The 8765-nt window shown below is 36.5% G+C and overlaps 1 long non-coding RNA gene across 1 annotated transcript; it reads left to right on the plus strand.

Moving 5' to 3' along the window:
- The first annotated feature begins 870 nt into the window (after window positions 1-870).
- On the plus strand, window positions 871-2959 carry LOC116277393 (uncharacterized). Its single transcript, XR_012067418.1, has 3 exons — window positions 871-1045; window positions 2077-2159; window positions 2748-2959. It is a non-coding gene; the product is annotated as an uncharacterized lncRNA (long non-coding RNA).
- Window positions 2960-8765: the final 5806 nt, after the last annotated feature.

Consider the following 8765-nt stretch of genomic DNA (forward strand, 5'->3'; position numbering starts at 1 on the left):
GGAATCTCAAAAAAAAAAGACAAATGAACTTATGTATAAGACAGAGACGGACTCACAGACATGGAAAACGGACTTGTGGTTACCGCAGGAGGGGGGTGGGAGGTGATGGACTGGAAGTTTGGGATCTGCAGATGCTGACTAGTATATATAAAATAGATAAATAAGTTTATACTGTATAGCACAGGGAACTATATTTGATATCTTGTAGTAGCTTACAGTGAAAAAGAATATGAAAATGAATATATGTATATTCATGTATGACTGAGGCAATGTGCTGTGCACTGGAAATTGACACAACATTGTAAACTGACTACACTTCAGTAATAAAAAAAAATAGAGAGCTTACTACTATCACCACAACCATCACCACTACCCATAGGACCTGATTTCAAAAAATAAAAAAATCTCATCATGTCAATCTGGCCCTGCCTTCTATTTTATAATTTTCTACTCCTTAGGTTCTGCCTGAAACACTTTTCTACATCTGTCAAGGGCTAGATCTGGCATAATGAGTTTAAATTGGCCCAGAGTGGACAAGTGGGAAGTATACAGCATCCCTCTATACGCTGAGACTCATCTACTGCCTCCTATGAGATCCTTCTCCCAAATGCATCCATAATGCTTAAGCTAGAAAATCTGATTTATGTCCCTCAAATCCAAATTTTAGATAGACCTCTTTTCAATTGCATTAGATATGCTACTTTCTCTTGCCTGCTAAAGAAAAAGGCCTGGACCAGTGAAATTAAGTCCACCATGGAAGTACAGGTAGCCCCTTTAAGAACTGATGTACAGAATGGTCAGGAACCTGTGATTCTGTCTACTATGACATCAGGGAGCAAAGTTAAGAAGGAGTGGCTGTAGACACAAGTGAAGCTTTCTTGCCAAGCTTCTTGCTACTGAAATCACACTTCCAAGAGTCATGGTTTTCTTTTTTTGTTTTATCGTGTTTTTTTTTTTCATTTTAAAGAAGATTGCAAAAACAAAGCAGAAAAGGAAAGCTCAAAGACAAAAGAAAGATATTTAAACAACAGAGGAAAAATATTGGGTCTGTTTCATTCTTCCTGTTTGTATCAGGTTGTCTTCCCAGATGATACCTAACCTTTATCTCATCTCTGACATTACAAATCCAAGGTTCCCCACCCTCTCAGAGGTGGTTGTGGAAATGAACTGAAACTTAGGAATGAGTCATGGTATATATTTCACATATAACTTAATCTTATTTTTAATCAGAAAGTGCAATGGATTATCTTATAGTCTGCATCAAATTTCCCTATTTCAAAATATCTCTATAAAAGTAGCTGTGTAAAAATATCCATGATTTCAATACGACTCCATCAAAATAACCATGTCACAATGTTATCTACCCACTCATAACCAGTATGGCTATAAGAATAGGCTTCATGTAAATCTGGTCTGGATCCACTTGTATGCCTCATGTCTGTGTTAGAATGCCAATTTCTTGCTTTAAAGTCCACCCCATTTTACTATAATTTACTCTTTGCTTATGCACTTACTCAAGTGTGGTCTTTAAGAACCAAGTCTTCATCAGTTGATTTGTATGTATTAGCTTTTCTCCAAAACTCTCTGCAGTATGTTGTAACTGTTTAATGCTGTAGTTCCTTATATTCAGCCTCAGTGTTCTGTGTCTAAGTTACTTTTTGTCAACTCTGTTTTCTCTGGGGGTGTTTTTCATACCATGATAATGGTAAGGGGGATTTATGTTTAATACTTTTGGCTGAAAGGTCCACTTACTGCTTAGAATAATAGCTGAATTGAATCTTCCATTTGCATTTCTCCTTTAGTAAGTCATTCTATATCATAGCTAGATAAAGAGAAATATAGATAGATGACAAATAGAAATAGAGAAAGACTTGCTAAGTTACCTCTATAATATGCAAACATTTGCCTTTTAGTATTATTTTTTGTTTAATTGCTACTTTTTAGGAACAAGCCTGGAGATATCTTGACATTTAGATATTTAGCATGTAGTATCAATGTGGGCCATTGTATTTCAAATTTCTTTAAAATCATGGCTAAACAATTTCCTCTCTCCCTTAAAAAAAAATCTACGTGCAGAGTCCCTGGAGTTCATCCCCTCAGAGTGTCTTTCCCAGAATTCCTGTATCTCAACCACAACAGTTTTTTGGAAGAAATTACAAGTAAGTAATTCCCTTAAAAGGAAAATTGGAGCTTGTAAATACCGAAAAAGAAACAAAGCAGGATCTTATTTGGGAAAAATTTTAGTAGACAGTTTTATGTATTTATTTTTCAATAGGAGACGGAGTTGCAGAGAGAGAGGGGCATAGTCAGAGATAACAATGTTTCTAACTATGAATATATACATAATTTTATATATGCCAGAGTAGAAGATAACTCTTTAACATATTTTTGAAGAAAAATCACTGACCAAAATTAATCTGCAAGATTTTAAAAATTGTATTTCCTTCATTTATCTAAGTATCATAGTAATGTCTTAGACATTCTTAGAATATAGGAAATATTCCCTAAAATAACTCTAGTTTTAGTGAGGAATGAAAGAGGAATGGAATAAAAGGAGAATGGTTTTGTTTGGTTTTGTTTTAAGGAAGATGTTATTATTTTAACATATCTGCTATATTGCTCTAATGTGATTTCTGGATGATTTCATTTATTTGCTTCCTATAGAATATAGTGATAACAATCTATGTGTGTGATATTTTTAAAATATCCTAAAATATTTCATGTTTATTTTTTCATTTATAAAATAGCATTATGGCTCATGAGCCCAAAGAGGACAATCCTTACATCCAGCCATTTTATAACTGGGATGGCTCTCTGGGAACAACTAGACCTGAAGTAAATATGGGGACAAGTATTCTTCGACCATACACATGAAGCCACTTTTTGTATGTATCATGCATTTTAATTTCTGTATATGGTTATCACCACCATAATTCAAATAAAGGTAATACAATGAATACTAAGACTTTGCTAGAGTAAAATGATATGACAGAATCAGTTGAGATAAAGATATGGAAAGTTTAGCTTATAAGACTCACTATCACTACTATTTCATTCTGTAAAATGGGATTTGAAAGTAGGAGTCAAAGGTATGGTATATATAATACTTTATATGTATTAATATACTATATTATATATGTAACTTAAATTTGCAATCTTTAGAAAGGAAGTTTGAGTTAAATGAAGACCGGTTAAATGCCATGAGACTGACTCAGAGGTCAGACTGTTCTTATGACAATTATTAAATTATTGTAATCTAACAAGGTGACTGCTATTTTGTGTTTTAGTGTACTTAAATAATATGTTGTACTTAAATAGTACATTGCTCAAGCTAATGCTGAATACTAGCTAATCACTGATCTCTAGTTACAAGACACATTAACAACATAAAATGCAAAATGTGTTTCTTTGTGTAAGTGTTTAAGACAGCACAGAAAAAAAAGTGAAATGGATTATCCACTAAAAGTTATCTTCTTGAATGTTCTTAACAAATACAATGAATTACAGAAAAATGGAACTAATTCATCAAACATGAATACCTGATGTTGATTGACATGCTGAGGTGCTGTTTTTTAAGGGGTTCATTTTTAGTTGAGTGACCACTGACAAAATAACCTTCCCCAAAAAACCCACAGTGGAGATAGTGATGTCACAAAGATGGCAACATAGGTCATTCCTAATTTCACTCCCCCCTAGAAGAACAACTAACATCTATTCAAGAACATGGCACCACTGAGTGAATCCTAGAACATGGGGGTGAGACTAAAGCACTCCTTGCATCACAGAGGCCAAGACATACTGCATTAGAAAGATAAGAGAAGCAGCTACACGTTGACTGCATTGCCCTTCAAATTTTAGTATAGCACCACACAGAGAGGTCTCCTCTGAATCTCTGTGATTCCTCCAATGGGAAAGGATAACATAGTGGGAGACAAGCAGCCCCTTCAGCTTCATGGGTTGCTTTGCAGGAGCCTCTACTCTGGTCTTGCCCCACAGAGTGTGCAGAGGAATCTGAAGGGCTCAACCACTGTGAATCTGACTGTTATGGAGAAAAGGGAAGGGGCTTGCAATAAACAGCACAGGATCTTGGCAAAACAAATTCATACTTGCAGTGCCCAGGTAGTAATCCTAACTAGCAGCTTTGCACATCTGCAGAACCAAGTCAGGGATGTACTTTGACCAGGCACAACTCACTAGAATGCAGATCTGCCTGAATTATGTCCTCAAATGGGGAGTTTTGCTGGCCTTAGAGTTTGGGCCAAGGAGTCTGAGGCAAGGAGCTGAGTCAAAACCCACCCACTGGGAAGTGTCTCCCAACCCTATCTGATCAGAGAGGCTGGTGAGATCACCTGGAAGCTGTGTAGCCCAGCAACACTCCAGCTGAGAGACATGTAGAGCTGATTGCCCCCAGAGTAAAGCCAGTACTGGGCTTAGAGGGTTCCCTTGTTAAGCCCGGGAAGAAGGATTAATTCATAGCCAAGGCTGAGGGTAGCTCCCAGTCTCTCCAGACCAGAAAATCTGCTGGGAAAAAAATGGGAGTTGCCTGGAGCAACCCTTCCCTGTCCCACTCAGGCAAGTGAGCTGAAACATAGCCCCACCCACTGAGGCTCTATGCTCATTTGACCAGAAGAACTGGCAAGAACACCTAGAAGCTGTGTAACCAGCAATGCTCAAGCCAAGAGGTGGACAGATAGAGCTGATTGATCCCAGAGCAAAGCCAGTACTGGGCATAGAGGGTTCCCCTGCTATGTCCAGGCAGAGGGATTAATTCATAGCCAAGGCTGAGAGTAGTTCTGAACTCCTCCAGACCAGAAAACCTACTTGGAAAAAGTGAGAGAGGCCTGGAGTGGCCCCTTCCCATTCTGCCCAGGCAAAGGAACTGAGACATAGCTCTACCCACTGTGGAGAGTATCTCCCCACCCCATCTGACCAGAAAGGCTAAACAAGAACACCCGGAAGTTGTAGCAGCACTTGAGACAAAAGGCAGGCAGGCAGAGCTGATAGTTTTCAGAGCAAAACCAATAGACCTGTTTGGCCATGGAACTTGGGGTACAAACTGGCTTGACTTAAGACAACAAAGAGCTTTACTGGCTTTAGAGCTGCTTCTCTCACTGCAACCAGGCAGGGAAACATTCATAGCCTCACTTATTGCTGAATACAGCCTCTAGCTTGCCTGACCAGGGGACCTAACCAGAGCATATTGGAAGCTGCAGAGCCCATCCAACAGCCCTGCTTAGAGTGGCACTTGAACAGACAGCACAACCCATGTTTTTCCCCATTTGCAGAGAAAAACTAGTGGTCTCACTTGAACAGAGAATTCATTGCACACTGTTGCCTCATTTGGGTTCCCAAACAAGCCATACAGGTCTTCACTGCCCTGCCAGGAAGGGAAGCTAATTCATGGCCCCATCTACTACTGAGTATAGTATCCAGTCCCAACCATCTAGTAACCCTGACCAAAGAATTCCAGCAACTATAGCACCATCTAACAGCCTCACTTGGGTAGGGAACCAAGCCAGCAGTCTTATCCAACTGTTCTCAGCTAGTGGCACACCTCCCCATCACCATCCTCAGAGTTTGAACAGTTGCCTCCTCCCAAAGTAGAACATAACAGCATGGCCCACTGGCCTAAGGACATTACCGGCAGATGTGCCTAGAAACCCAAACTGAGCTAATTGGTGAAGATCTGTCTCTGCCAAAGCAAACCTGTAAAATCTGGAAGAGAAGCCCAAATTACTCAAACACATAGATACCAATGTAAGGAATTAAGGATAATGAAAAACCAAGTAAATATGACACCAATAAAGGAAACTAATAAAGCTCCAACAACTGACCCTAATGAAATGGAGATCTATGAACTGTCAAAGGATTCAGGATAATTCTCTTAAGGAAGTTCAGTGAAATACAAGAACACACAGACAGACAACTAAATTGAATTAGGAAAACAATGAGTGAACAAAATGAGAAGTTCAGCAAAGAAATAAAAATCATCAAAAAAAGAAAACCTCGGAAATCTTAGAGTTGAAATTATAATAACTGAACTGTAGAATTCAATAGAATTTCAATAGCAAACTCGACTATGCAGAAGAAAGAATCAGCAACCTGGAAGACTGGGCATTTAAAATTATCCAGAGAAATAAAGAAACAAAAATGAAAAAGAGTGAAGAAAGCCTGTGGGACTTATGGGACATGATGGGAAAAAAAAACAATATTTGCATTACGTGACTTCTAGAAGGAGAAAACAAAGAGAAAGAGATAGAAAGTATATTTACAGCAATAATGCCTGAAAACTTCCTGAATCTGGAGAGAGAAATAGACATTCCGATCCATGAGGCCCAAAAGACCCCCAAAAAGTGAAACCCAAATAGGGCTACACTGAGACACATTATTTAACTTGCCAAAGGTCAAAGACAATTTTAGAAGCAACAAGAGTAAAGAGAAGTTGAATATAAGGGAACCCCAATGAAATTATCAGCATATTTCTCAACAGAAATTTTTCAGGCCAGGAGAGAATGGGATGACATTCAAAATACTGAAAGGAAAAAAAAAACTGTCAACCAAAAATTATATACCCAGTGAAGCTGTCCTTCAGAATTGAAGGAGAGCTAAAGACTTCCCTGAAAAAAAAAAACAAAACTGAGAGAGTTTATTACCACTTGGCCTGCCTTACAAGAAATCCTAAAGGCAGTTCTTTGAGTGGAAGTAAAAGCACATTCATTAACATCATTAAAAAACATAAAAAGATAGCAAAAAACTCACTGTTAATGGTAAACATATACTCAAAGTTAGATTCTGTAATATGGTAATGGTGGTGCATAATTCACTTACAACTCTAGTTTAAATGTTAAAAAATTAAAATAGTAAAAGTAACCATAACTACAATAGTTTGCTATTAGTTACACAATATAAAAACCATGAAAATTATAACAGCAATAACTTTAAATGTACAATGGAGGAGATGGAAAAGTGTAAAATTTAGGAATTTTATTGAAGTTGTTATCAGCTTAAATTAGGGCATTATAATTTTAATATATTTTGTGTAAGCCACATGGTAAACCATAAGGGGAAAATATGCAAAAATTACACAAAAAATATGATAAAGAAGTCAAAGGTTACTGATACCAAATGCATCAAAACATACACAAAAAAAGAGAGCAGGATAAGAAATAAGAAACAATGGATCTACAAAGCAATGAGAAAAAAATAACAAATAGTAAGTCCTTATCCATCAATAATTACCTTAAAATTAAATGGATTAAATTCTCCAATCAAAAGATCCAGAGTGGCTGAATGGATTAAAAAAAAAAACCCAAGATCCAATGACTGGCTGCCTATAAGAAACTCACTTTCGCCTCAGACACAGAATAGACTGAGAATAAAGGGATAGATAAAGACATTCCAAGTAGATGGTAACCAAAAAAAAAAAAAAGCACTGGTAGCTACACTTGTATTGGAAAAATGCACTTTAAACTAAAATTGATAAAAAGAGACAAAGAAGGCCATCATTTAATGATAAAGTGGTCAATCCATCAAGAAGATTTAACAACTGTAAATATTTATGCACCTAACACTGGTGCAGCTAAACATATAAAGCAAATAATAACAGAACTAAAAGGAAAAATAAACAGTAATACAGTAACAGTTGGGGATTTTAATATCCCATTCTCAACAATTGGTAGATCATCCAGACAAAGAATCAATAAAGAATCAGGAGATTTGAACAACACTGTAGTCTAATTGACCTAGTAAACATATACAGAACATTTTATCAAACAACATCAGAATATGCATTCTCTCCAACTGTGCATGGCACATTTTCTAAGATAGACCATATATTAAGTCACAAAACAAGTCTTAGCAACTTGAAGATGACTGAAATCATATCAAATACCTTCTCTGACCACAATGGCATGAAAATAGATATCAATAACAAGAGAAAACTTGAAAATTCATAAACACATAAAAATTATGGGATGCAGCAAAAGCATTTCAAAGAGGGGACTTCATAGCAATAAATGACTATGAAGCAAGGAAGATCCCAAATAAACAATCTAACTCTATGCCTTAAGAAACTAAAGAAGAACAAACTGGGCCCAAAGTTAGCAGAAAGAAAGAAATAATAAAGACTACTGCAGAAATAAATGAAATGGAGAACAAAAAACAACAGAAAAGATTAACCGAACTAAGAGTTGATTCTTTGAAAACATAAAACAAAATTGGCAAACCTTTAGCTACTCTAATCAAGGAAAAAAGAGAGAAGACTCCAATAAACAAAACTATCAGTGAAAAAGGAGACATTACAACCGATACCACAGAAATACAAAGGATCATGATATACTACTATGAACAACTATATGCTAATAAACTGGACATCCTAGAAGAAATGAAAAAATTCTTAGAAACATAAAATCTACTAAAACAGTATCAGGAAGAAATAGAAAAAGGGGAATGGATCAATTACTAGTAAGGATATTGAACCAGTAATTAAAAATCTCTCAAGAAAGAAAAGTCCAGGACCAGATGGCTTCACTGGTGAATGTTATCAAATATTTAAAGAAGAGTTAACACCAATTCTTCTCAAACTCTTTCCCCTCAAATTGAAAAGATGGCAACACTCCCAAACTCATTTTCTAATGCCAGCATTATCCTGATACCAAATCCAGAAAAATACACTACTAGAAAAGGAAACAAAGGCCAATATCCCTGATGTATATAGATGTAAAAATTCTCAATAAAATACTAGCCAATTGAATTCCACAGCATTT

This window comes from Vicugna pacos, chromosome X (genome assembly GCF_048564905.1).
Source record: "Vicugna pacos chromosome X, VicPac4, whole genome shotgun sequence".
Classification (NCBI taxonomy): Eukaryota; Metazoa; Chordata; class Mammalia; order Artiodactyla; family Camelidae; genus Vicugna; species Vicugna pacos.